Source organism: Oncorhynchus masou, chromosome 29 (assembly GCF_036934945.1).
Source record: "Oncorhynchus masou masou isolate Uvic2021 chromosome 29, UVic_Omas_1.1, whole genome shotgun sequence".
In the NCBI taxonomy this organism is placed as follows: Eukaryota; Metazoa; Chordata; class Actinopteri; order Salmoniformes; family Salmonidae; genus Oncorhynchus; species Oncorhynchus masou.
Genome location: NC_088240.1, coordinates 83,537,889 through 83,564,105, shown reverse-complemented (window position 1 = coordinate 83,564,105; position 26,217 = coordinate 83,537,889). Strand labels below are relative to the sequence as shown.

Below are 26,217 nucleotides of genomic sequence, written 5' to 3'. Positions count from 1 at the left end.
AAAAAAGTAGCAACTTGTTGCCATGATGACAGCTCTCCATATAAGTGTTATTTCATACTTGTGATGTTCTTCTATTATTCTCACAATGTAGAATAGTAAAAATAATGGTACATCCCTTTGAAATGAGTAGTTGTCCAAACTGACTGCTGGGATGTGTTTAGGCTGATTGACAGACCCACTCTTTTTATTTGACTGGCCTGGGCTGGTGTTTCTTAGTTTACAGTGCCTTTCAGAAAGTATTCAGACCCTTTTCTCAACATTATGTTACAGCCTAATTCTAAAATGGGATTAAATAGTTTTTTCCCTCATCAATCTACACACAATACCCCATAATGACAAAGCAAAAACAGGTATTTAGTTTATTTTTTTATACATTTAAGTCATTTAGCAGACGCTCTTATCCAGAGCGACCTACAAATTGGTGAATTCACCTTCTGACATCCAGTGGAACAGCCACTTTACAATAGTGCATCTAAATCATTTAAGGGGGGGTGAGAAGGATTACTTTATCCTATCCTAGGTATTCCTTGAAGAGGTGGGGTTTCAGGTGTCTCCGGAAGGTGGTGATTGACTCCGCTGTCCTGGCGTCCGTGAGGGAGTTTGTTCCACCATTGGGGGCCAGAGCAGCGAACAGTTTTGACTGGGCTGGAGCGGGAACTGTACTTCCTCAGTGGTAGGGAGGCGAGCAGGCCAGAGGTGGATGAACGCAGTGCCCTTGTTTGGGTGTAGGGCCTGATCAGAGCCTGGAGGTACTGCGGTGCCGTTCCCCTCACAGCTCCGTAGGCAAGCACCATGGTCTTGTAGCGGATGCGAGCTTCAACTGGAAGCCAGTGGAGAGAGCGGAGGAGCGGGGTGACGTGAGAGAACTTGGGAAGGTTGAACACCAGACGGGCTGCGGCGTTCTGGATGAGTTGTAGGGGTTTAATGGCACAGGCAGGGAGCCCAGCCAACAGCGAGTTGCAGTAATCCAGACGGGAGATGACAAGTGCCTGGATTAGGACCTGCGCCGCTTCCTGTGTGAGGCAGGGTCGTACTCTGCGGATGTTGTAGAGCATGAACCTACAGGAACGGGCCACCGCCTTGATGTTAGTTGAGAACGACAGGGTGTTGTCCAGGATCACGCCAAGGTTCTTAGCGCTCTGGGAGGAGGACACAATGGAGTTGTCAACCGTGATGGCGAGATCATGGAACGGGCAGTCCTTCCCCGGGAGGAAGAGCAGCTCCGTCTTGCCGAGGTTCAGCTTGAGGTGGTGATCCGTCATCCACACTGATATGTCTGCCAGACATGCAGAGATGCGATTCGCCACCTGGTCATCAGAAGGGGGAAAGGAGAAGATTAATTGTGTGTCGTCTGCATAGCAATGATAGGAGAGACCATGTGAGGTTATGACAGAGCCAAGTGACTTGGTGTATAGCGAGAATAGGAGAGGGCCTAGAACAGAGCCCTGGGGGACACCAGTGGTGAGAGCGCGTGGCGAGGAGACAGATTCTCGCCACGCCACCTGGTAGGAGCGACCTGTCAGGTAGGACGCAATCCAAGCGTGGGCCGCGCCGGAGATGCCCAACTCGGAGAGGGTGGAGAGGAGGATCTGATGGTTCACAGTATCGAAGGCAGCCGATAGGTCTAGAAGGATTGAGAGCAGAGGAGAGAGAGTTAGCTTTAGCAGTGCGGAGCGCCTCCGTGATACAGAGAAGAGCAGTCTCAGTTGAATGACTAGTCTTGAAACCTGACTGATTTGGATCAAGAAGGTCATTCTGAGAGAGATAGCGGGAGAGCTGGCCAAGGACGGCACGTTCAAGAGTTTTGGAGAGAAAAGAAAGAAGGGATACTGGTCTGTAGTTGTTGACATCGGAGGGATCGAGTGTAGGTTTTTTCAGAAGGGGTGCAACTCTCGCTCTCTTGAAGACGGAAGGGACGTAGCCAGCGGTCAGGGATGAGTTGATGAGCGAGGTGAGGTAAGGGAGAAGGTCTCCGGAAATGGTCTGGAGAAGAGAGGAGGGGATAGGGTCAAGCGGGCAGGTTGTTGGGCGGCCGGCCGTCACAAGAAGCGAGATTTCATCTGGAGAGAGAGGGGAGAAAGAGGTCAGAGCACAGGGTAGGGCAGTGTGAGCAGAACCAGCGGTGTCGTTTGACTTAGCAAACGAGGATCGGATGTCGTCGACCTTCTTTTCAAAATGGTTGACGAAGTCATCTGCAGAGAGGGAGGAGGGGGGAGGGGGAGGAGGATTCAGGAGGGAGGAGAAGGTGGCAAAGAGCTTCCTAGGGTTAGAGGCAGATGCTTGGAATTTAGAGTGGTAGAAAGTGGCTTTAGCAGCAGAGACAGAGGAGGAAAATGTAGAGAGGAGGGAGTGAAAGGATGCCAGGTCCGCAGGGAGGCGAGTTTTCCTCCATTTCCGCTCGGCTGCCCGGAGCACTGTTCTGTGAGCTCGCAATGAGTCGTCGAGCCACGGAGCGGGAGGGGAGGACCGAGCCGGCCTGGAGGATAGGGGACATAGAGAGTCAAAGGATGCAGAAAGGGAAGAGAGGAGGGTTGAGGAGGCAGAATCAGGAGATAGGTTGGAGAAGGTATGAGCAGAGGGAAGAGATGATAGGATGGAAGAGGAGAGAGTAGCGGGGGAGAGAGAGCGAAGGTTGGGACGGCGCGATACCATCCGAGTAGGGGCAGTGTGGGAAGTGTTGGATGAGAGCGAGAGGGAAAAGGATACAAGGTAGTGGTCGGAGACTTGGAGGGGAGTTGCAATGAGGTTAGTGGAAGAACAGCATCTAGTAAAGATGAGGTCGAGCGTATTGCCTGCCTTGTGAGTAGGGGGGAAGGTGAGAGGGTGAGGTCAAAAGAGGAGAGGAGTGGAAAGAAGGAGGCAGAGAGGAATGAGTCAAAGGTAGACGTGGGGAGGTTAAAGTCGCCCAGGACTGTGAGAGGTGAGCCGTCCTCAGGAAAGGAGCTTATCAAGGCATCAAGCTCATTGATGAACTCTCCGAGGGAACCTGGAGGGCGATAAATGATAAGGATGTTAAGCTTGAAAGGGCTGGTAACTGTGACAGCATGGAATTCAAAGGAGGCGATAGACAGATGGGTAAGGGGAGAAAGAGAGAATGACCACTTGGGAGAGATGAGGATCCCGGTGCCACCACCCCGCTGACCAGAAGCTCTCGGGGTGTGCGAGAACACGTGGGCGGACGAAGAGAGAGCAGTAGGAGTAGCAGTGTTATCTGTGGTGATCCATGTTTCCGTCAGTGCCAAGAAGTCGAGGGACTGGAGGGAGGCATAGGCTGCGATGAACTCTGCCTTGTTGGCCGCAGATCGGCAGTTCCAGAGGCTACCGGAGACCTGGAACTCCACGTGGGTCGTGCGCGCTGGGACCACCAGATTAGGGTGGACGCGGCCACGCGGTGTGGAGCGTTTGTATGGTCTGTGCAGAGAGGAGAGAACAGGGATAGATAGACACATAGTTGACAGGCTACAGAAGAGGCTACGCTAATGCAAAGGAGATTGGAATGACAAGTGGACTACACGTCTCGAATGTTCAGAAAGTTAAGCTTACGAGAAGAATCTTATTGACTAAAATTATTGAAATGATACAGTACTGCTGGAGAAGGCTGGGCAGTGGCTGCGTTGTTGACTTTGTAGGCTAGCTAAGCAGTGGCTGCGCTTGTTGACACTACACTAATCAAGTCGTCTGTCTGAGTGTAATAGTTTCTACAGTGCTGCTATTCGGGGGCTACAGCTGGCTAGCCAGCAGTGTTGATTACGTTACGTTAAAAGAACGACAATATTGCTGAAGTTAACCTAGAAAATCGCTCTAGACTGCACAATTGTCTTAGATACAAAGACGGCTATGTAGCTAGCTAGCTACGATCAAACAAATCAAACCGTTGTACTGTAATGAAGTGAAATGAAAATGTGATACTACCTGTGGAGCGGTTAGGCCTGTTGACGGGTTGTTGAAGTTCTATCGGTAGGGACGTTGGCTAGCTAGCTAGCAGTATCTCCTACGTTATGACGACAATAGCTGGCTAGCTAACCTCGGTAAATTAAGATAATCACTCTAAGTCTACACACTCTAAACTACACAATTATCTTGGATACGAAGACAGCAAAGACAACTATGAAGCTTAGCTAACACTACACTAATCGAGTCGTTCAGTATAATGTAATAGTTTCTACAGTGCTAGTAGACGGTGGACGTTAGCTAGCTGCTGGGCAGATAGCAGTGTAGACTACGTTAGGACGACGAAATACGATAATTATGCAATTATCTTTGTTACAAAGACGGCTATGTAGCTAGCTAAGAAGAAATTGCTAAGATTAGACAAATCAGACCGTTGTACTATAATGAAATGTAATGAAAATGTAATGAAAAGTTATACTACCTGCGGACCGAAGTGTAGATGCGACCGCTTTATAATTTATCAACCACATTTACATAAGTATTCATACCCTTTACTCAGTACTTTGGAGCACCTTTGGCAGTGATTACAGCCTCGTCTTCTTGGGTATGACACTACAAGTTGGCACACCTGTATTTTGGGAGTTTCTCCCATTCTTCTGGATGGGGAGCGTTCCTGCAGAGCTATTTTCAGGTCTCTCCAGAGATGTTCAGGTTCTGGCTGGGCCACTCAAGGACATTCAGAGACCTGTTCCCGAAGCCACTCCTGCATTATCTTGGCTGTGTGCTTAGGGTCATTTTCCTGTTGAAAGGTGAACCTTTGCCCCAGTCCGAGGTCCTGAGCGCTGTGGAGCAGATTTTCATCAAGGATCTCTCTGTACTTTGCTCCGTTCATCATTCTCAAATCATCAAATTTTATTGGTCACCTACATATGGTTAGCAGATGTTAATGCGAGTGTAGCGAAATGCTTGTGCTTCTCGTTCCAACAATGCAGTAATCTCTAACAAGTAATCTAACAATTTCCCAACTACCTAATACACTCATCTAAAAGGGTGAATGAGAATATGTACATATAAGGATGAGCGATGGCCGAGCGACATGGGCAAGGTGTAGTAGATAGTATAAAATATGGTATATCAATGTGATATGAGTAATGTAAACATTATTTAGAGTGGCATTGTTTAAAGTGACTAGTGATCCATTAAAGTGTCCAGTGATTGGGTCTCAATGTAGGCAGCAGCCTCTGAGTTCGGGATTGCTGTTTAGCAGTCTGATGACTTTACTATAGAATCTCGATCCTGACTAGTTTCTGTCTCTGCTTCTGAAAACCACCCCCACAGCATGATGTTGCCACTATCTTTCACCATAGGGATTGTACCTGGTTTCCTCCAGACGTGACACTTGGCATTCAGGCCACAGAGTTCAATCTTGATTTCATCAGACCAGAGAATCTTGTTTCTCACGGTGAGTCCTTTAGGTGCCTTTTGGCAAACTCAAAGCGGGCCGTCGTGCCTTTCTGAGGAGTGGCTTCCGTCTGGCCACTCTACCATAAAGTCCTGATTGGTGGAGTGCTGCAGAGATGGTTGACCTTCTGGAATCCCATCTCGACAGAGGAATTCTAGAGCTCTGCCAGAGTGACCATCGGGTTCTTGGTCACCTCCCTGACCAAAGCCCTTCTCCCCTGATTGCTCAGTTTGGCTGGCCGGCCAGCGCTAGGAAGAATCTTGGTGGTTCCAAACGTCTTCAATTTAAGAATGGAGGCCACTGTCTTCTTGGGGATCTTCAATGCTGCAGAAATATGTTGTTACCCTTCCCGAGATCTGTGCCTTGACACAATCCTGTCTCGAAGCTCTTCTGACAATTCCTTCGACCTCATAGCTTGGTTTTTGCTTTGGCATGCACTGTCAACTGTGGGACCTTTTCTATAGACAGATGTGTGCTTTCCAAATCATGTCCAATCCACTGAAGTTGTAGGAATATCTCAAGGATGATTAATGAAAACCGGATGCACCTGAGCTCAATTTCGAGTCTCATAGCAAAGGGCCTAATACTTATGTAAAATAAGGTATTTCCTTTATTTCTAAAAACCTGTTTTCGCTTTGTCATAATGGGGTATTGTGTGTAAATTGCTGAGAAAAAAAAACTGAATTTAATCCATTTTAGAGTAAGGCTCTAACGTAACAAAATGTGGGTTAAGTCAAGGTGTCTGAATACTTTCCCAAATGCGCTGTACATAACTGCACACATTTTTGATTCTGGCTAGTGGTCTAGCAAACTAGCATAAAACAACCTAAATATCCCTCCACGTTGGATTTGATAGGTACAAAACAGTTAACAATATTCCATGTACAAATGCTTCAAGTGCAACAATCTATCTTCCCGACGAATGTCTTACATTTTGGGTGCAGAAACCTACATTTAGTATAACCTAATGTTCCAAATCCCATGTAGCCTAGCTTTTTAACTGTAAATTAATTCTGGATTGATTTTATTAGCACCCCAAATGTGGCACGTGGACTGATTTTACATCTGACCTCCAGACCAGCTGCCCCCCGTGCCCCACATGCTGTTTTTAATTTGTGTGGGTGCCCCCCCACCCTTTTAAAGCAGCTCTCAGGACACACCCACAGCTAAAAATAAAAATATATTTGGACCACACTCCTGAAAGCAGATGCAAATTGTGAACACGTGTACTTACACACATTCAAGGCCTATTTGGGCACCCACCCAGACTGTCTGCTCAGACCTGTAGGACTATTTGGACACCCACCCAGACTGTCTGCTCAGACCTGTAGGACTATTTTCAGACCTGTAGGACTATTTGGACACCCACCCAGACTGTCTGCTCAGACCTGTAGGACTATTTGGACACCCACCCAGACTGGCTGCTCAGACCTGTAGGACTATTTGGACACCCACGCAGACTGGCTGCTCAGACCTGTAGGACTATTTGGACACCCACCCAGACTGTCTGCTCAGACCTGTAGGACTATTTGGACACCCACCCAGACTGTCTGCTCAGACCTGTAGGACTATTTGGACACCCACCCAGACTGTCTGCTCAGACCTGTAGGACTATTTGCGTTCACTGCCACCTCGATTCCCCACTCCAACCACCCATTCACCATCCAGTGATTACAGCAGGACTTGGGTGCTCTTTAGTTGGAGGGGTTCCGCCACTCTGCGGAGTCTGCCAGCCATGGACTTCTGGGGAGATATTGCAGAGGATTCAGGGCTTCTTCCACCATCAGGTTGCAGAAAGAACTTGGAATCCATGGACAGGCTCTGCGGCAGACCGTCAGAGCAGTTTCTCAAGCAGCTGAAAGAGGCAGCCAGTGGATCTGGATCAAACGGAAGGACCCTTGCTGGGCTATAACTTCATGACCCCCCCACCTGAGAACCCAATTCAGATCCCTCCAACTTGAGGAGGGCATATGAGGTATGCGGTCAGCTGTAGGGCTGGCTCAGGGAAGAGGACGCCCCTGCCTTGCATAGTCCCGTGGGACATCTTAATTGGCCATGGGACACAAGCTAAGGCTTGATCCCCCTTTAGCTGGCCACCTTTGAGGGTGTTTAGTGATTGAAACACCCACTGATTCGATGGCACACTACTGAGGACGTGTCCCAAAATTGGCATCTTAACCGAGTCTAAGAAATAAACCTCCCATACCACTCTGTCAACATCACGGCAAATCTCATGCGAGTGCATTCCATCTATTGGCACATTGGACAGTTTTTAACATATCGTCCCGTGTTTTATGAATCTGAATTTTGTCAATTTGAAGACCACCACAGCAGCCAAACTCCATGTGTGGTATGTGTTTTCTGGTCTGTATTGGGAATAGGCATGTGCTTTTTTTCATAGCAGTGTGGTTTTTAATACTGTTTAGTTTGAGAGTCTATTACTGTACCAGTGATGGAAGAGGTAGGAACCCAAATAACAAGCAAACGATCTCCAAAAGTTAAGCCCACTGAATTACTCTGAAACCATCGCCTTTTAGCTAATTCAGTAGAAGCAGCACTTGCTAAATGGGTAGTTCTCTAGAAGTTCCTTCCATATTGTTTGGCTAGCAGGCCCAGCAACCCTACTAGCTAAATCAATAAATTTCCACTTCATGAACGTATTGCTTTATGTTCTAATGCAGCACATTCAAGCTATAAAAATCATGAATGTAAAAGTGCCGTGGGGCAGAAGTTCAGTGGTCGTCTAGGTAGGCTACTACTGACTGGATTGTTAGTGCTTTCCAGAGCAGGAGCACTGACTGGACCACATGGCTTATTTCATCATCAGGAGGTAGCTATCTATTTAACCCTTTGTGTCTAATTATTTAAAAGGCATACCTTGGTTCTAGAAAAAAGCTTGGCAGCCATTTTTTAACTCTGAACTCTGCTGTAGTGCCCTGAAATAGTGCACCACGCCTAGAATAGCCATGAAAATGACAGGTCAGTCAGTGGCATCTATCATATGTGACAGGAGGCTGATATGCCTAGAAAGTTAGCAAAACGTTGCCAACTGCCACTTACTTTAATATCTGTCTGTTGAGTTGGTCTCTAATAAATAGACCTAGAGTTTACGTCAATGAGTTCAATAAGTAGTAGACTAAACCTAATAAACCCAACAGGTTGGACTTCTCTTGGGTTCATAGCTGTTACAGAACAATTGTCCCTTGTTAGGAGAATGCAGAGTGATGTAGAGACCAAGAGGGAATGCAAGCTGGAGAGCTGGATAACACAACTTGTAAAGTATAAGTAACTCAAATCTAAACACTGTGTCTGTGTTGTGTGGCTAAGACGGCCTGTCTTTGGACTCGGGGCGTGCTGGCTTGTGCCCAACACAAATATTTACCTCTGCGCTTACCCCCGCAGGTGGTGTCCAGCCGCCTAGGCTTTATTCAGCAGGGACATCCCTCTGAGTCATTCCCCTTGCCTATAGCGTTCAAAGGCCTTTCTCCTGTTTAGGCCGATACAGTAGGATACACTGCCTCTTACGCCTACTAGGTTAGATTAATTATAAGAGAAACACCTGAAACTATATCCCCCTACATACTGGTCTTGTCAGGAGGTTCTCTTCTACACTGTTCAACCAATCCAGTAAATATGGAGGAGTTAAGATGGAGTGTCACCTTGTTAATGTCCAAAAGCTGAAGTCTCGTCACAGGCTCTTTTTCCATTTCCCCTGAAAAGCAGTGGTAATGGCATCCCATATCAACTGAAGCATGACAGTTTGGAGTTGTTCTTGTACATGGTGTAGTTGTATGGGAAATGCAGGATCTTTCCCATGACTCTTTAAGAGCCTATCAGAATATAGCTATGATTTCTTTGTTGGGTCCAGTCTTGAAGCAGATGAAGCTCTACTATTATACTATTGCCTGTGTGGTCTTAGTGAGATGGCTGGATTAAGTAGTCCTATTGAATTTGACTGCTGTGTTAAAAGGTGTAACCTAATAGGAAGTGGAAGACCAAGAACAGGAAGTTAACTTCACACAGCTCCAACTGTCACCCAATGTGACCTGTATTACTCTCTTCCATTGTGTATCTCTGGTGCTGTGCTGCGTCATCAATAGGAGTGACTACGTAGGCCCACTTTTTAAAGTACTTCATTATTTCCTTCCTACACACTAGTGTCTAGGTTGTTGTACAATTCTTTCAATGCTTAAAGATGCACTATGAGAAATCACTCCGCCATTTCCTGGTTGCTAAAATTCTAATTGTTTGCCTAATTTCAGTTTGTGATAAAACAAGCAAGTATAGTGTAGAGAATCATTGTACCATCTAAACTGCTGTGAAATATATATTTTCCATAACCAGAAGTATTGTTTGCAGCTGGTGTGCAAAACCAAAAGCAAAAGACACTGAAGAATGGGAAGCATGGAGCACATAGACCATATCTACCGCTTCTTAGACTAGACTTAGTGAGAATGACAGATCTATAACTCACATTTCTATGTGAATTTTGTCAGGTCTCTCAAACAGTTACATATTGCAGCTTTAAAACATATTGCTCTTTGGGAACAATGAAGATTTAGGCTATTGACTGAATAAATGTCCTTTCTCTCTGCATCTCCACCATATGTACATTCTGTTCTCTTACAAACTCATTGGGCAGATTGTTTAGTTTTAATTTCTCCTTGTTGTCTCCAGGGGAACGATGATGAGGCGGTGGTGGACCTGGGGAAGACTAGCTCCACCATTCACACCAACTTTGAGAAAGAGGAGCTAGAGAGTAAGTCTGATTTTAGTGTTTATATATACACATAAAGTATCACATGGGCCCGGATCCTATTCATGTTGACAGTATACACAGAGCAGTATCAAGGAGGCCCACGTGTAATGGCATTGTATGGCCATAGGACAGAAGGGATTCTACAAATGCATGCTCTCACTCACACACACATGTGTTTTTACTCATGCGCTGTAATATCGTGAGAAATTCAGTCACGTTTGTCTGGCTTGGTCTGGTGATTGAGGTATGCATTGCTTCCACCCACATTCCACTGAGCTCTGACTGCAGGGGAAAAGCCCTGGCACAATTTCCAGACTTTATAGGATCCACAATGGAATTCTTAACAATTTCTTCCACACACACACACACAAGCTGTAGCTGCATCCCTTCCCAAGAAACTGTGTTTGGGGAGACCAGGCTTTGTGAGGTGAACTTGAACACTAATAACTTGTAATCCCTGGTTAATGAGCAGTGTAATTTGGAACCCTGGTAACGTGTAACCCCTGGTTAATGAGGTAGAGCACAGTGTAATTTGGAACCCTGGTTAATGAGGTAGAGTAGAGTAGAGTGTGAGAATGTAATGTGTTAGCCCCCCCCCCCCACCCTGGTTCTTGCTCTAACATCATTACTGAGGATTAGCCTGCAGCTCGAGCCTCCACTAATTTAATAGAGCCTTCTCTTTCACTCCCCCTTCATTCTTTCTCACACTCATTCACTCATTCTCTCTGGAACACTACCACTCATTCACATAATCACACGGTTGGTACAGGCAGACCCAACCTCCATGTTCCCCTTCTGCTTCTCTGTCCTCCTCTCTCCTAACCTCCATACTTCTGTAAAGTAATATTTACTTGTGTTTTGTTCTACATCATGATCAATGTTCCCCCTAAGCTGTGTGTGGGTGCTCCACTCCCCAGGACTGCCTGGCAGAAGAAATACCAGCCTGCGCAGAGACTCAGGGGATTGAACTTCACTCTGCTAGTTTCCCTGTTAGTTTACACCAACGTTTCCCTCTACTGTAGGAATTGTGACCAAATCGACATTTTTTAAAATGCAACATAATGAAATAAACCTAACTATGCAAGACCGTCTGAGATTGTTCAAAGATCAAAGCGAAGAGCCGCATGTAGCCATGTGCACATTTGTTCATGTCCTTTGCTAATTAGTGCATTATTAGCATAGTTATAGCAATTTCTGCTCAGCAAGTGATAAGTGATTGCTTCCTACAAGAGCACAAAACATATACCAGTCAGGTAGTAAAGAGTTTTTTTATATATCTTAAAGGGGCAGTGATGTATTTTGAGAAGGGCTTGAATATGCTACGTAGTCAATAGGCAGATGGCAGCATACATTTTTTGTCTGACTCTCTGTGATAATGGTATGCAAATAATGATTTTTGATTTGTAAAGTGGTTTCCTCATCAAAAAGCACAATAAAACATTTTCGGTCACCTCCTTGTCTGAAGGACAAGTTGCTAAACAGGTTAATTTCCAGCGCTGCACAAGTCTCATGGAATGTAGGCTGTAGAACACCACACTGGCTGAATGTAGGCTGACATAGAACACCACACTGGCTGCTACTGTAGGCTGTATTGTAGAACACCACACTGGCTGCTACTGTAGGCTGTATTGTAGAACACCACACAGTGGCTGCTACTGTAGGCTGTATTGTAGAACACCACACAGTGGCTGCTCCTGTAGGCTGACATAGAACACCACACAGTGGCTGCTACTGTAGGCTGTATTGTAGAACACCACACAGTGGCTGCTCCTGTAGGCTGACATAGAACACCACACAGTGGCTGCTACTGTAGGCTGTATTGTAGAACACCACACAGTGGCTGCTACTGCAGGCTGTATCATAGAACACCACACAGTGGCTGCATCGTAGAACACCACACAGTGGCTGCATCGTAGAACACCACACAGTGGCTGCATCGTAGAACACCACACAGTTGCTGCTACTGCAGGCTGTATCATAGAACACCACACACTGTGGCTGCATCGTAGAACACCACACAGTGGCTGCTAGAACACAGTGGCTGCTACTGCAGGCTGTAGAACACCATAGTTGCTGCTACTGTAGGCTGGAACAACTATTTCAAAAGCTATTTCTATGTTTGTAAGTCGCTCTGGATAAGAGCGTCTGCTAAATGACTTAAATGTAAATGTATGTTAAAATGTTATGGGATGCATTTTCCCCATAATCCTAGGGCACTGTGACAATGGTCCTATGTACTCTGTCACATAAATCTAAAACCTTTGATAAAGGACCAGACATGGTTTATGAGAAGGACATTTGTTGACGATAATGTGGGGCAGCGATATTCTTTTTGTTGGTCGATCATCCGTGAATGAGAAGTAACAAGAGTTTTTAGTTTGGCGCACCGGGAATTGTTTTTTGTTAATTAATATAGGTTCTTTCTGGTCATACATTTTGGTGATCCCAAGTTCTAGATGCAATGTGATATTGTTTACTAATTAAAATGTGAAGGTAGATGGTCAGAAATGTGTATGATTACCTTGTATGTCCTCGTTTTGAAGAGGGTTCTGTTCATCGTTAATGAATGGTACGGATGGCGCGGTAGGAGCTTAAACCCGGGGGACGTACGTTTTTATATCCCAGAGAGTATTTATGCTATGAAGCAGTGTTTCCCAGCCCGGGTCCTCTGGACCCCCAACAGTAAACGTTGTTGTAACCCTGGACAAACGCCTCATACAGCTCTGAGGGCTTGATGATTAGTTGACTAGTTGAATCAGGTGTGTTTGTCCGAGGTTACACTAAAAAGGTTACTGTTGGGGGTACTGGAGGACTGGGGTTGGTCAACACTGCTCTAAAGCATGGGTTTATCATAGTTACTGAGGTGTGCTGCTATAACTACATATGTTTATTATTTGAATGTGTCTGTATGGTACTGTATTTAATGTGCTCTGAATGTCAATTGACCAGATACGTGTAAAGGTTTCCCGTTTTAGTTGCATCATGGGTATTGTGATACAGGCTGTATCACAACTGGCCGTGATTGTGAGTCCCATAGGGTGGTGCACAGTTGTCCCAGCATCGTCCGGGTTTGGCCAGGGTAGTGTTCTTAACTGACTTGCCTAGTTAAATAAAGGTTCCACATAAGAAGCCTGTCCTCATTGTTTGTGGGACAGGACAGGGGACAGGTCAGCATGCTGCTGGGTTTTGTTTGAAGAGCTCTATTTGATCCAGTTTATTCTTTTCTAAATACTTGTACATTTCGTCGGCTGTTATTATCTTCACTTGCAAATAGAAAGTGTCACTCTGGGCAAGAAATAATGTTCTGTGTTGTTGCCTCCTCCACTGTAAAATCCTACCGCCGGGTCTCACAGCCACTCTGGTAGGACTACATTATGATCGAATGGCCACGGTAGCCTACTTGGCCACGGTTAAAACTAACTTGAAGCGGGTACAGCCCCCGTGTTCACAGTAAATGCAAAATGTTCACGTTTGTGCTCAGCATAACTGAAATTTGCTCAGTGGCGGAAATAATTTGAGGCAGGGAACATTGATCATGAGCCTGCCTGAGAGCCTAGTCTCACAAGTCAGATGATTGTTTCTGAAATGTGAAAGACTGGAAATGGTGAGTTTTGGTCTCTAACTACTGGTTGTCTATAGTGGGAGGTAACAGGTGGGAGGTAACGTCAAACTGTATTGGTCATGTGCTACGTAGACCAGGTTTAGACCAACAGTGAAATGTTTAATTACAGGCCCTTCCTAACCACACAGAGAAAATAATAATAGAAAAGTAAAACACGTAATAATAAATCCACAATGAGTAACGATAACTTGTTTCTATTCAAGAGGCACCAGTTGTGAGTAGATGTGCACGGGTACGGGGTAGGCCTACATAGTAATTGATGTGCACTGTGTCTCAGTGGAGACATTGGCAGCCTGCAGGAGACCTGACCCCAACCAGCGGCAGTGTTATGGAGACAATTGTTTATCTACTGGCTGTGTGCGTGTGTGTGGCCCAGGGACTCCTCCTACTGCGCAGAACATTACAGCTGACAACCCAGAGGTGCTAATGGAAACCACAGAGGAAAACCTCTGAATGTTATTTATTCATAGGAACGCCCAGAGATACAATAAAGATGTTAGCTGGAAGCCTGGAACAATAACGATTTTAGTTATATTATAAGGGCTGTTGTGTGTCTCTGTCATCCATGTAAATGGAAGGAACGAAGTACTTTTAGACAGGAAACCCTGCAGGGGTATCAGCTCAGTATCGCAGACCTTTTTTAGCTGATCCAGACACCAGAGAGGAACTGGGGGGATTAGGTAATGTTTCTCTCTATGCTATGCTTCCTATGCTAGGCTCACAGCTCACCTTTAAGCGTGGTACCCACAGCATGGGACACTTAATTTAGGGAGGTCACAACTGAATTATTCAGAGATGTATTACTGCTAAAAACTCCCACTGGCTCATAATAGGAAAAGCATTGGAAGACACAGGCCCCACTCACAAATACTATGTTTTTAGTGTGATTTAAAAAAAATACAAAAATAAATTTGTAATACAGTGCCTTGCGAAAGTATTCGGCCCCCTTGAACTTTGCGACCTTTTGCCACATTTCAGGCTTCAAACATAAAGATATAAAACTGTATTTTTTTGTGAAGAATCAACAACAAGTGGGACACAATCATGAAGTGGAACGACATTTATTGGATATTTCAAACTTTAACAAATCCAAAACTGAAAAATTGGGCGTGCAAAATTATTCAGCCCCTTTACTTTCAGTGCAGCAAACTCTCTCCAGAAGTTCAGTGAGGATCTCTGAATGATCCAATGTTGACCTAAATGACTAATGATGATAAATACAATCCACCTGTGTGTAATCAAGTCTCCGTATAAATGCACCTGCACTGTGATAGTCTCAGAGGTCCGTTAAAAGCGCAGAGAGCATCATGAAGAACAAGGAACACACCAGGCAGGTCCGAGATACTGTTGTGAAGAAGTTTAAAGCCCTATTTGGATACAAAAAGATTTCCCAAGCTTTAAACATCCCAAGGAGCACTGTGCAAGCGATAATATTGAAATGGAAGGAGTATCAGACCACTGCAAATCTACCAAGACCTGGCCGTCCCTCTAAACTTTCAGCTCATACAAGGAGAAGATCAGAGATGCAGCCAAGAGGCCCATGATCACTCTGGATGAACTGCAGAGATCTACAGCTGAGGTGGGAGACTCTGTCCGTAGGACAACAATCAGTCGTATATTGCACAAATCTGGCCTTTATGGAAGAGTGGCAAGAAGAAAGCCATTTCTTAAAGATATCCATAAAAAGTGTCGTTTAAAGTTTGCCACAAGCCACCTGGGAGACACACCAAACATGTGGAAGAAGGTGCTCTGGTCAGATGAGACCAAAATTGAACTTTTTGGCAACAATGCAAAAAGTTATGTTTGGCGTAAAAGCAACACAGCTCATCACCTGACCACACCATCCCCACTTTCAAACATGGTGGTGGCAGCATCATGGTTTGGGCCTGCTTTTCTTCAGCAGGGACAGGGAAGATGGTTAAAATTGATGGGAAGATGGATGGAGCCAAATACAGGACCATTCTGGAAGAAAACCTGATGGAGTCTGCAAAAGACCTGAGACTGGGACGGAGATTTGTCTTCCAACAAGACAATGATCCAAAACATAAAGCAAAATCTACAATGGAATGGTTCAAAAATAAACATATCCAGGTGTTAGAATGGCCAAGTCAAAGTCCAGACCTGAATCCAATCGAGAATCTGTGGAAAGAACTGAAAACTGCTGTTCACAAATGCTCTCCATCCAACCTCACTGAGCTCGAGCTGTTTTGCAAGGAGGAATGGGAAAAATGTCAGTCTCTCGATGTGCAAAACTGATAGAGACATACCCCAAGCGACTTACAGCTGTAATCGCAGCAAAAGGTGGCGCTACAAAGTATTCACTTAAGGGGTCTGAATAATTTTGCACGTCCAATTATTCAGTTTTTGATTTGTTAAAAAAGTTTGAAATATCCAATAAATGTCGTTCCACTTCATGATTGTGTCCCACTTGTTGTTGATTCTTCACAAAAAAATAGTTTTATATCTTTGTTTGAAGCTTGAAATGTGGCAAAAGGTCGCAAAGTTCAAGGGGGCCGAATACTTTCGCAAGGCACTGTATATATTTTTCCCCTCATTGAGCTTAGTGGGCTATGACATATTACATGTATGTGACAGGGGTGTGATGAAGACTCACCATGCTGTAGTCCTCACCTCCCTCCTGGTCCATTTATCTACTCTGTCCAGACTGACGTCAGTCGTATGCCATCCAGAACGGTTTAACGGTCCCAGCTCTCAAAATATAAAGTGTGTTTATAAGCACAAAGAGCAGGCTACATGTCCTTCTCCTTTTTGAGCCTTCTCTCCTTTCCCCATGTCCTGACAACGAGCAGTGAGTAGAGAGCAGCGGGTCTTGGGCAGTGACTTCCTTTCTATCCATTCTTAGCTGCTGCCAGAACGGCACGGAACTCGTCCATTCATTTCACGCTTCTGGTCTGGCCACTGACGTACGTAAACAACAGACACGTGTGTAGGGGGGCACAGTCTGTGATGGTAACTCTAGGGTGGCTGCAGTGTATGAAAACAACTGCATTTGTCTCATGCCATTTTGGGCCTGTAAAGAAAGGGGATCTAAAGATTGTAAAATGCTGAAATCAGACCATATGTATTACCAAGAACCGTATTGAAAATTCAGATTTTTAAATGCACAGTGTATATACCCAGCCCAACTGCAGATAAAGACTATTATACATGGTAGACCGTGATTGACCATGCCTCTCTCTACCCTTTTCCCAGGTCACAGAGCGGTCTATGTGGGTGTCCATGTTCCTCTGGGCAGAGAGACCAAACGGAGGCACCACCGTGGCCACCGTGGCCACAGACACCACCGCAAGAGGAGAGACCGCTCGGACCATGAAGATGGACGAGAGTCTCCTTCCTATGGTAGCTAAGACCAGTTCACTCTCCCACCTCAACGTCTGCTTCATTCACTGTCCTCAGATCCGCTCTATTGCCATATCTCCATTCTCCAGCCCTGTTTCCTATACCAAACCTTTTACTGTCCTTTTCCCACTAATATTCCCCTTGGTTGTACTACATTACCCATCTTCCACCGGTACCCCCTGTGTTTCAGACACCCCGTCCCAGCGGGTCCAGTTCATCCTGGGGACAGAGGATGATGATGAAGAGCACATGCCCCACGACCTGTTCACTGAGCTGGACGAGCTGTTCTTCCGGGACGGACACGTCTACGAGTGGAGGGAGACAGCCAGGCATGACGCACACCCTTCCTCACTACTCCTAGTGGATGTTTCCTCATCCAACCACATCAACAGCTCCTTTTTCATCTGTGTGTGTGTGTAGGTGGTTAAAGTTTGAGGAAGACGTGGAGGATGGAGGGGAGCGTTGGAGTAAGCCCTACGTAGCCACGCTGTCTCTCCACAGCCTCTTCGAGCTCCGCAGCTGCATCCTCAACGGCACTGTCATGTTGGACATGAGAGCTAACACTATTGAGGAGATCGCAGGTGAGTGTGTATGTATGTCTCTGCAGACATTTTACTGTGTGTGAGTCTGAAAGTTGAATGTGTTGAATAAAGCATGTAACTGTTGAATAAAGCATGCAGTCTACCCTGTACCCCCATAGACATGGTGATAGACAGCATGGTGGCGTCAGCTCAGCTGGAGGAGGAGTTGAGGCAGAAGGTGAGGAGGCCATGTTGAAGAGACACCACCACCAGAACGAGAAGAAGCTCAGCAACCGCATCCCTCTGGTGCGCTCCTTCGCTGACATCGGCAAGAAACAATCTGACCCACACCTGCTTGAGAGAAACGGTGAGGGCCCTCGCTGCACCTCTCCTTTTTCCTCTTCTGCTCTTCATCCCCTCATTTCAGCCCTTCTACAAAATAATGCTTTATCTACACCCTTTTTGTTGTGTTTTGACAGATTGAATGTATGTACTATGCACATGTTGTTTTATGAAGTGGGTTGGGTCATTCAAAGAGGTGTCAATTGGCTGAGGTAACTGAGTGACAAGACGATGGGCAAGATCTGATTGGTGCATGAGCCTTTTACTGGCATGTGATTTTCCCATCATGACTGTTCTTGAACACTGCAGTGATAAGTCTGAGAGTTTGTTTTGTGTGCTGGATTGTGTTTTCTCCTGGAAAGATGTTTTTGTGATTAGGATTTTGTGTTGAAATGTTGTAATAGGCTAATAGTTAATAACTTAAAACCAATGTAAATATGTGAACATGCCATCATGTAGCAATGAAATTACAGTTGAAGATTATTGGTCAGCTTCCCCTTGCTTGTGATTGGTCTGTTTGAGTGACCTATAGTATATCCTTATTAAAGTGTGACGTAACCGCGGCATTTGTGTTTTTGTAACATTGTTGCAAAAGGTTGCTAAACAGTGTTTTTGTGTGTGTTCTGAACATGTTCGCTGCTGTTTGTGGGCAGTTGGCATTATGACAGATGTTAATTGATCTTGACTTAATCTCTCCTGGTTTACTGCGGCTCCATGTACATTGTGCAAATGTTCCCTGTGACGTTTTGGGATGTACTGAATATGCCCCTGCTCTTTGTCTTTGACTTCCACTAACAAGACACTTCCAAGGCCTGGGATTCGCAGCATGAAGAGCATTGTTCCCAACACACATTTACTATTCTTACCCTTCTTGATGTATTTTTCCTCTCCCTCTTTCCTTTTTCCATCCTGTCTTCTTTCCCAACTACCCTTGTCCCCTCCATAGGAAGTCTATCCACCTCCCGCCCCTCCCTCAAGGGAGTCCAGGGGGTCTCAGTTCCTCAGTTGCTTCCTGCTCAACGCCAGCACCCCCCCCTCCCCCCTTAGTACCCCCCAGAACACCCCTCCCTTAGCCAGATGCAGATCCCCCACCCCTCCTTGCCTGTCCCCCACCCCTCCTCTGATTGACCCAGACCCACCCCTCCCTGTCTGTCCCCCACCCCCTCTGATTGACCCAGACCCACCCCTCCCTGTCTGTCCCCCACCCCTCCTCTGACTGACCCAGACCCACCCCTCCCTGCCTGTCCCCCACCCCTACTCTGATTGACCCAGGCCCACCCCTCCTCTGACTGACCCAGACCCACTCCTCCCTGCCTGTCCCCCACCCCTCCTCTGATTGACCGGTGAGGGTAGGAGCTGGAGTATCCCCAGTGTGGAGGTCCATGCTCCACATGGGGAGGAACTGAAGCTCCGGTCCGTTCTAGTCAAGGACCACAAGGAGGAGTCTGGGATGCAGACCCTGCCCGTCTGGTGCAGCTCCTCCCCCCACCTCCAGCAGGTTAAATATCCTGCAAATAGCATGAAACCCTCCCTCCACACCTTCACCTTACATAATCTGACCCCTCTCGGTCCTTAACATTGTATGTGTCTGCCTGTGTGCGTGATGACTTGTGAAGCACTTAGAGTACATTTCATCAAAATAAACCAGATGTTTTGGACTTAGTGAAACACGCAATTCTGGTCTTCATTTCCACAGTTGGTTGCGAAAGGGCTATATTTTGTTATTTTGATTTACTATTAATCTCATTCCCCCCAGCGGTTACATCACACCTTGAGAAGGTTCCTCTACATCTCAAGCGAGCAGTTCAGAATGAAATGCACTCCCTTCTGGTTGTGCTTGGTGGTACCACCTCGTGGCTTACTATAAAAACAGGTGACCGCACGCCTTATTTGGCAATGGTCTTGGTAAGTGGAGTGTGCCAATATATATTTTACATGACGCTTCCTTGACTAGACTACTGGCGTTACACAAAATTCTAAAGGCAGGGAGGCGCATGACCAAATTCAACGTTTTTGCTTACCGTTTCATGCATCTTTTACGAAGAAAAAAAACATGGAGGCTATGAGGATTATACATTTATTTGTAGCTACATCCATCGTTACAAGAAATGGATGACAATGGCTCATAGTTCAATGGTTTTGAGTTCTAATCCCACATGGGGCAGAGATGTGTACAGTTGAAGTTGGAGGTTTATATACACTTAGGTTGGAGTCATTAAAACTAGTTTTTCAACCAGTCCACACAATTCTTAACAAACTATAGTTTTGGAAAGTCAGTTAGGACGTCTACTTTTTGCATGACACAAGTGTTTTTTTTCCAACAATTGTTTAAACACAGATTATTTCACTTATAATTCACTGTACCACAATTCCAGTGGGTCAGAAGTTTACATGCACTAAATTGACTGTGCCTTTAAACAGATTGGGAAATTCCAGAAAATTATGTCATGGCTTTAGAAGCATCTGGTGGGCTAATTGACATAATTTGAGTCAATTGGAGGTGTACCTGTGGATGTATTTCAATGCCTACCTTCAAACTCAGTGCCTCTTTGCTTGACATCATGGGAAAATCAAAAGAAATCAGCCAAGACCTCAGAAAAAAAATTGAAGACCTCCAAGTCTGATTCATCCTTGGGGGCAATTTCTAAATGCATGAAGGTACCACGTTCATCTGTACAAACAATAGTATGCAAGTATAAACACCATGGGACCACACAGCCATCATACTGCTCGCGAAGGAAGGGAAGTTCTGTCTCCTAGAGATGAACATACTTTGGTGCTAAAAGTGAAAATCAATCCCAGTACAACAGCAAAGGACCTTGTGAAGATGCTGGAGGAAACGGGTACAAAAGTATCTATATCCACAGTAAAACAAGTCCTATATCGACATAGCCTGAGAGGCCGCTCAGCAAGGAAGAAGGAAGAAGCCACTGCCCCAAAACAGACATAGAAAAACCAGACTATGGTTTGCAACAGCACATAGGGACAAAGATTGTACTTTTTGGAGAAATGTCCTCTGGTCTGATGAAACAAAAATAGACTGAGGCCATAATGACCATTTATGTTTGGAGGGAAAAGGGGGAGGCTTGCAAGCCGACGAACACCATCCCAACAGTGAAGCACAGGGGTGGCAGCATCATGTTGTGGGGGTGCTTTGCTGCAGGAGGGACTGGTCCACTTCACAAAATAGATGGCATCATGAGGGAGGAAAATGATGTGGATATATTGAAGCAACATCTCAAGATATCAGTCAGGAAGTTAAAGCTTGGTCGCAAATGGGTCTTCAAAATGGACAATGACCACAAACAAACTTCCAAAGTTGTGGCAAAATGGCTTAAGGACAACAAAGTCAAGGTATTGGAGTGGCCATCACAAAGCCCTGACCTCAATCCTATAGAAGATGTGTGGGCAGAACTGAAAAGGCGTGTGCGAGCAAGGAGGCCTACAAACCTGACTCAGTTACACCAGCTCTGTCAGGAGGAATGGGCCAAAATTCACCCAATTTATTGTGGGAAGCTTGTGGAAGGCTACCAGAAACGTTTGACCCAAGTTGAACAATTTAAAGGCAATGCTACCAAATACTAATTGAGTGTATGTGAACTTCTGACATACTGGGAATGTGATGAAAGAAATAAAAGCTGAAATAAATCCTTCTCTCTACTATTATTCTGACATTTCACATTCTTAAAATAAAGTGATGATCTTAACTGACCTAAGACAGGACATTTTTACTTGGATTAAATGTCAGGAGTTGTGAAACTGAGTTTAAATGTATTTGGCTTAGGTGTATGTAAACATCCGACTTCAACTGTATATGGATGGATGGATAGATAAACATTTTTATTTACAATATTCATGTGCCCACACACTTGTAATTCTGAAAAGTGAACACATGCCTGTGAGAGGGGTGGCCCTGGTAGTAGTTGTAGGTTTTTATACAGTACCCAAGACTATTGAGTTAATTTGACCAAGAGCTACAGCATGAATACTGCAATGTGGGTTGGATTGAAATGAGCCCCTAATCTTCATTATCAAGGTGATGACTCGCTTTGTTCTCCAACACAATTCCGCAATAAATGTTAGTCCACATTTCAATGTATAATAATTATTTTTTGCGCTACATTGGGGATTTTAATTTACACTGGCAGTAGATGTCAGGATCGCATCACCTTTCCACTGAGAGCGAACTGTCCAGAGCCATATCTGCTCGAGATGCACATCATTTTATTATCAGCACGTGCCAGTGGACTTCTGAGAATGCTTTAGTGTTGGGATCAGATACTACTATGTTTACCCACCCACAAAAATTAATATTTATGAGCAATTTCCCCGCTACCCACAACTTCTCACCTGAAAATGTGAGCAGTTTGGGCAAAGGCTGAATTTGGAGTTGAGTTACCCTTATACTAAGTTTGGTAACTGTTTACAATAACATAGGGCCAACTTAATGTAATCAGGCACTATTACCCCCGTTACCACTGGCTAATAAATGATATCAGGGTTTGTGAGGCGTGCTCAGGTTTCACCCCCATATGCACACAGATGCTGCACAGTATTACACAGTGAGTTTCAATTGGCAAGGTTCATAGACCGTGAGATGAGAGGTCAAAATACGTTTTTACAGCAAGAGGCTGAGGCCATGGTGTGTGTGTGTGTGTGTGTGTGTAAATACCAACACGTGAGAGTGTTCTGTTTTTCCCAGCTTTAAATGTGTTGTCTTATTGGACCATGTGGTGTATCTTGGCTGACTGGTTCAGTAAGAAGCAGGGGATTGACAGGCAGGGCCCCATTGGAGCACATTCCACCACTAACCTCCCTCTGAAACCTTTCTGTCCAACTCCAGCCTCCGTAGGGTCGGTCCTGTAAACACAGAGGATGTCTATGGGTGTCTACCTAATTGAACCCCCCCCCCACTGTTTGTTATTTCTACCATCTCTGATTACTTTGTTGTGATACGTGGAGTTTCTCACCCAGCATGTACAGAGCAGCTGCATGTCTGAACAAACTCTCAGTCTCACTGAGTCACACATGCATAGCCCCCCCGCTCTCCTTCTCAGACACATATAATTGTGTACGTCTACAAATTGTACCAATTCCCCATTCATATCGACCATACACACAGTTCATTTTTTACTGTTCAATTGACCACTGGTTTCTTCTACCCCTTCCTCCCCTTGGGCAGGCCTCCTGGCATCCCCCCAGTCAGCTCCTGGGAACCTGGAGAACAGTAAACCGAGTGAGAGCCGCATCAACGGAGGAAGCAGAGAGAACAGCACTGTGGACTTCAGCAAGGTAACGTCTCTCCTCCCACTGCTGAGCAGTGTGTAGACCCACCGTCACGAGGACAGACAAGTAGAGCTCTGCTACCCGTCCCGGGCCCGACATTATACATTGGGTCAGGGCCGAGTAGGGTCTTTTTTATCAATATCTAGGGAACAGGCAGGGCTCATGGATCACTAAATTGATCACGAACATTTTGAAGCTGAGCCATTTGCTCATGCTCTGCTGCAAGAATAGTCATATCTGACAACGATCATAACATGGTGTCAGAAGTGCTTCAACCTCATCAAATATAAGACAGGAGAGATTATTTCACAGAAAATAATGTTCCTTGAGTTTTGTTAGTGACAAAGTAGTTAACTGCTCTGTCATGTCTCGTCATTGAGCAGAGCAGCCCTAGCAGAGCCGTTGCTATGGATACACGCTCAGAGCCGCCATGAGTAGAGTACATGCAGAGTGAGCTGCGTGCAGGATGAGACTGACAGAGCAGCTAATGGATTTACTAATGGAGGAAGTTATTTTTGGTTTCGGTCAGGGACGGGGCTTTAATTTGGTTGAAGCAATTGGGCCTGGGTAGGACCTTAACGTCACAGCATAGGTAGGGCTCGGGCTTAAAATTCATGCCCATACAGGGCTCTACAGAGAACTCAATATGGCAGCCGCTGGCTTCAAAGCCTCTGATTGGCCAATACATAGCATCAGAAATCCAGGGTTTGCACAGTGCATTCAATAAGATTTCAGATCCCTTGAATTTTTCCACATTTTGTTATGTTACAACCTTATTCTACAATTTATTTATTTTTATCCCTCAATCTACACACAATACCCCATAATGACAAAGCAAAAACAGGTTTTTAGAAATAAAATAATAACTGAAATCACATTTTACTTAAGTATTCAGACCCTTTACTCTATACTTTGTTAAAGCACTTTTGGCATTGATTATAGCCTCAAGTCTTCTTGGGTATGACACTGCATATCCTCTCAAGCTCTATTTTCAGGTCTCTCCAGAGATGTTCGATCGGGTTCAAATCAGGGCTCTGGGTGGGCCACTCAAGGACACTCAGAGACTTGTCCCGAAGCCACTCCTGCATTGTCTTGGCTGTGTGCTTAGGGTCATTGTCCTGTTGGAAGGTGAACCGTCGCCCCAGTACAAGGTCCAGAGCGCTTTGGAGCAGGTTTTCATCAAAGATCTCTTTCCTTCGATCCCAACTAGTCACCCAGTCCCTGCTGCTGAAAAACATCCCCACAGCATGATGCTGCCACCCACTGAAAAACATGCATGATTCACCCAGTCCCTAGGAAAACCTCCCCACAGCATGATGCTGCCACCCAGTCCCTTGCTGAAAACATCAGCATGATGCTGCCACCCAGTCCCTGCTGCTGAAAAACATCCCCACAGCATGATGCTGCCACCCAGTCCCTGCTGCTGAAAAACATCCCCACAGCATGATGCTGCCACCCAGTCCCTGCTGCTGAAAAACATCCCCACAGCATGATGCTTTCATCTGAAAAACCTCCCCACAGCATGAGAGCCACTCATGCTTCACTTAGGGGATGGTTCCAGGTTTCTTCCAGACGTGACACTGGCATTCAGGCCAAAGAGTTCAATCTTGGTTTCATCAGACCAGAGAATCTTGTTTCTCTTTGTCCTTTCGTTGTCTTTTGGCAAACTCCAAGCAGACTGTGATGCCTTTTACTGAGGAGTGGCTTCTGTCTGGCCACTCTACGATAAAGGACTGATTGGTGGTGTGCTGCAGACATGGGAGAACCTTCCAGAAGGACAACCATCTCCACAGAGGAACTCTGGAGCTCGGTCAGGGTGACCATTGGGTTCTTGGTCACCTCCTTGACCAAGGCCCTTTTCCCCCTGATTGCTCAGTTTTGGCCGGACTGCCAGCTCTAGGAAGAGTCTTGGTTCCAAACTCCTTCCAGTTAAGAATGATGGAGGCTACTGTGTTCTTGGACCTTCAATGCTGCAGAATTTATTTGGTAGACTTCCTAAGATCTGTGTCTCAACACAACCCTGTCTCGGCGCTCTATAGACAATTTCTTCCACCTCATGGCTTGGCTTTTGCTCTGAGATGCACTGCCAACTGTGAGACCCTATCAAGACAGGTGTCTGCCTTTCCAAATCATGTCCAATCAATTGAATTTACCACAGGTGGACTCCAATCAAGTTGTAGAAACATTTCAAAGATTAATTTCTAAAAACATGTTTTCGCTTGGTCATTATGGGGTATTGTGTGTAGATTGAGGTAAATAATGAGTTGAATGTGACAAGTGGAAAAAGTCAAAGGGTCAGATATGCAATGCATTCGGAAATTATTCAATCTCATTTGAAGTAACGCATGCTGGATACTCAACAAAGTGACTGGTTTCCGCTCCTTGGGGGACTGATGGGTATGAGAACAGTGTATTAAGAGGATGATGTTATAATAAGAGGTGACATCATGGATCCAGATTGGACCCCAGCTGAGTGAGCTGAGCTTATGGTGTGATCTGAATTAAGTTGTGCCCCTATTTGTCCTGCTCTCAGAATGCTTGCCACTGTAGTTGTGGTTCCTGGGGCGGGGGTGCCAGGAGGCCTGCAGTAAGTCCTCTCTCCTGTCAATCACTGGCCCTGGCCAATCAGTGCTGTTGTGTTGATCCATGAGACTGTGTTGTACCGTGACGTGACTGTACATGACATGTTACCTGCCAGTGCCGTGTGTGTGTGACCGTAGTGTTGTGACTGTGTTGATCTGTCTGTAGTGGTCCGACCGTGGTTCAGAGAATCTGGTGTTTTCATTATCTTTTTTTTGTGCAGCAGTACGGCTGTCAGCAGCACAGCAACCGCACATATTCTATGTGATTTATTACTTATTAGGTGTCCTGTTTGAGGTCATCGCTTCTGACGGAAGCATCCATAGTACAGTGTAGTGGGTAGTGTCCACGGGGTAGTGGGTAGTGTCCACGGGGTAGTGGGTAGTGTCCACGG

At 45.6% G+C, this 26,217-nt stretch overlaps 1 pseudogene; it reads left to right on the top strand.

Annotated features, from left to right (window-relative positions):
• Nucleotides 1-10,030: 10,030 nt before the first annotated feature.
• LOC135520810 (sodium bicarbonate cotransporter 3-like) overlaps nt 10,031-26,217 on the top strand; it is a 43,193-nt pseudogene continuing 27,006 nt past the window's right edge.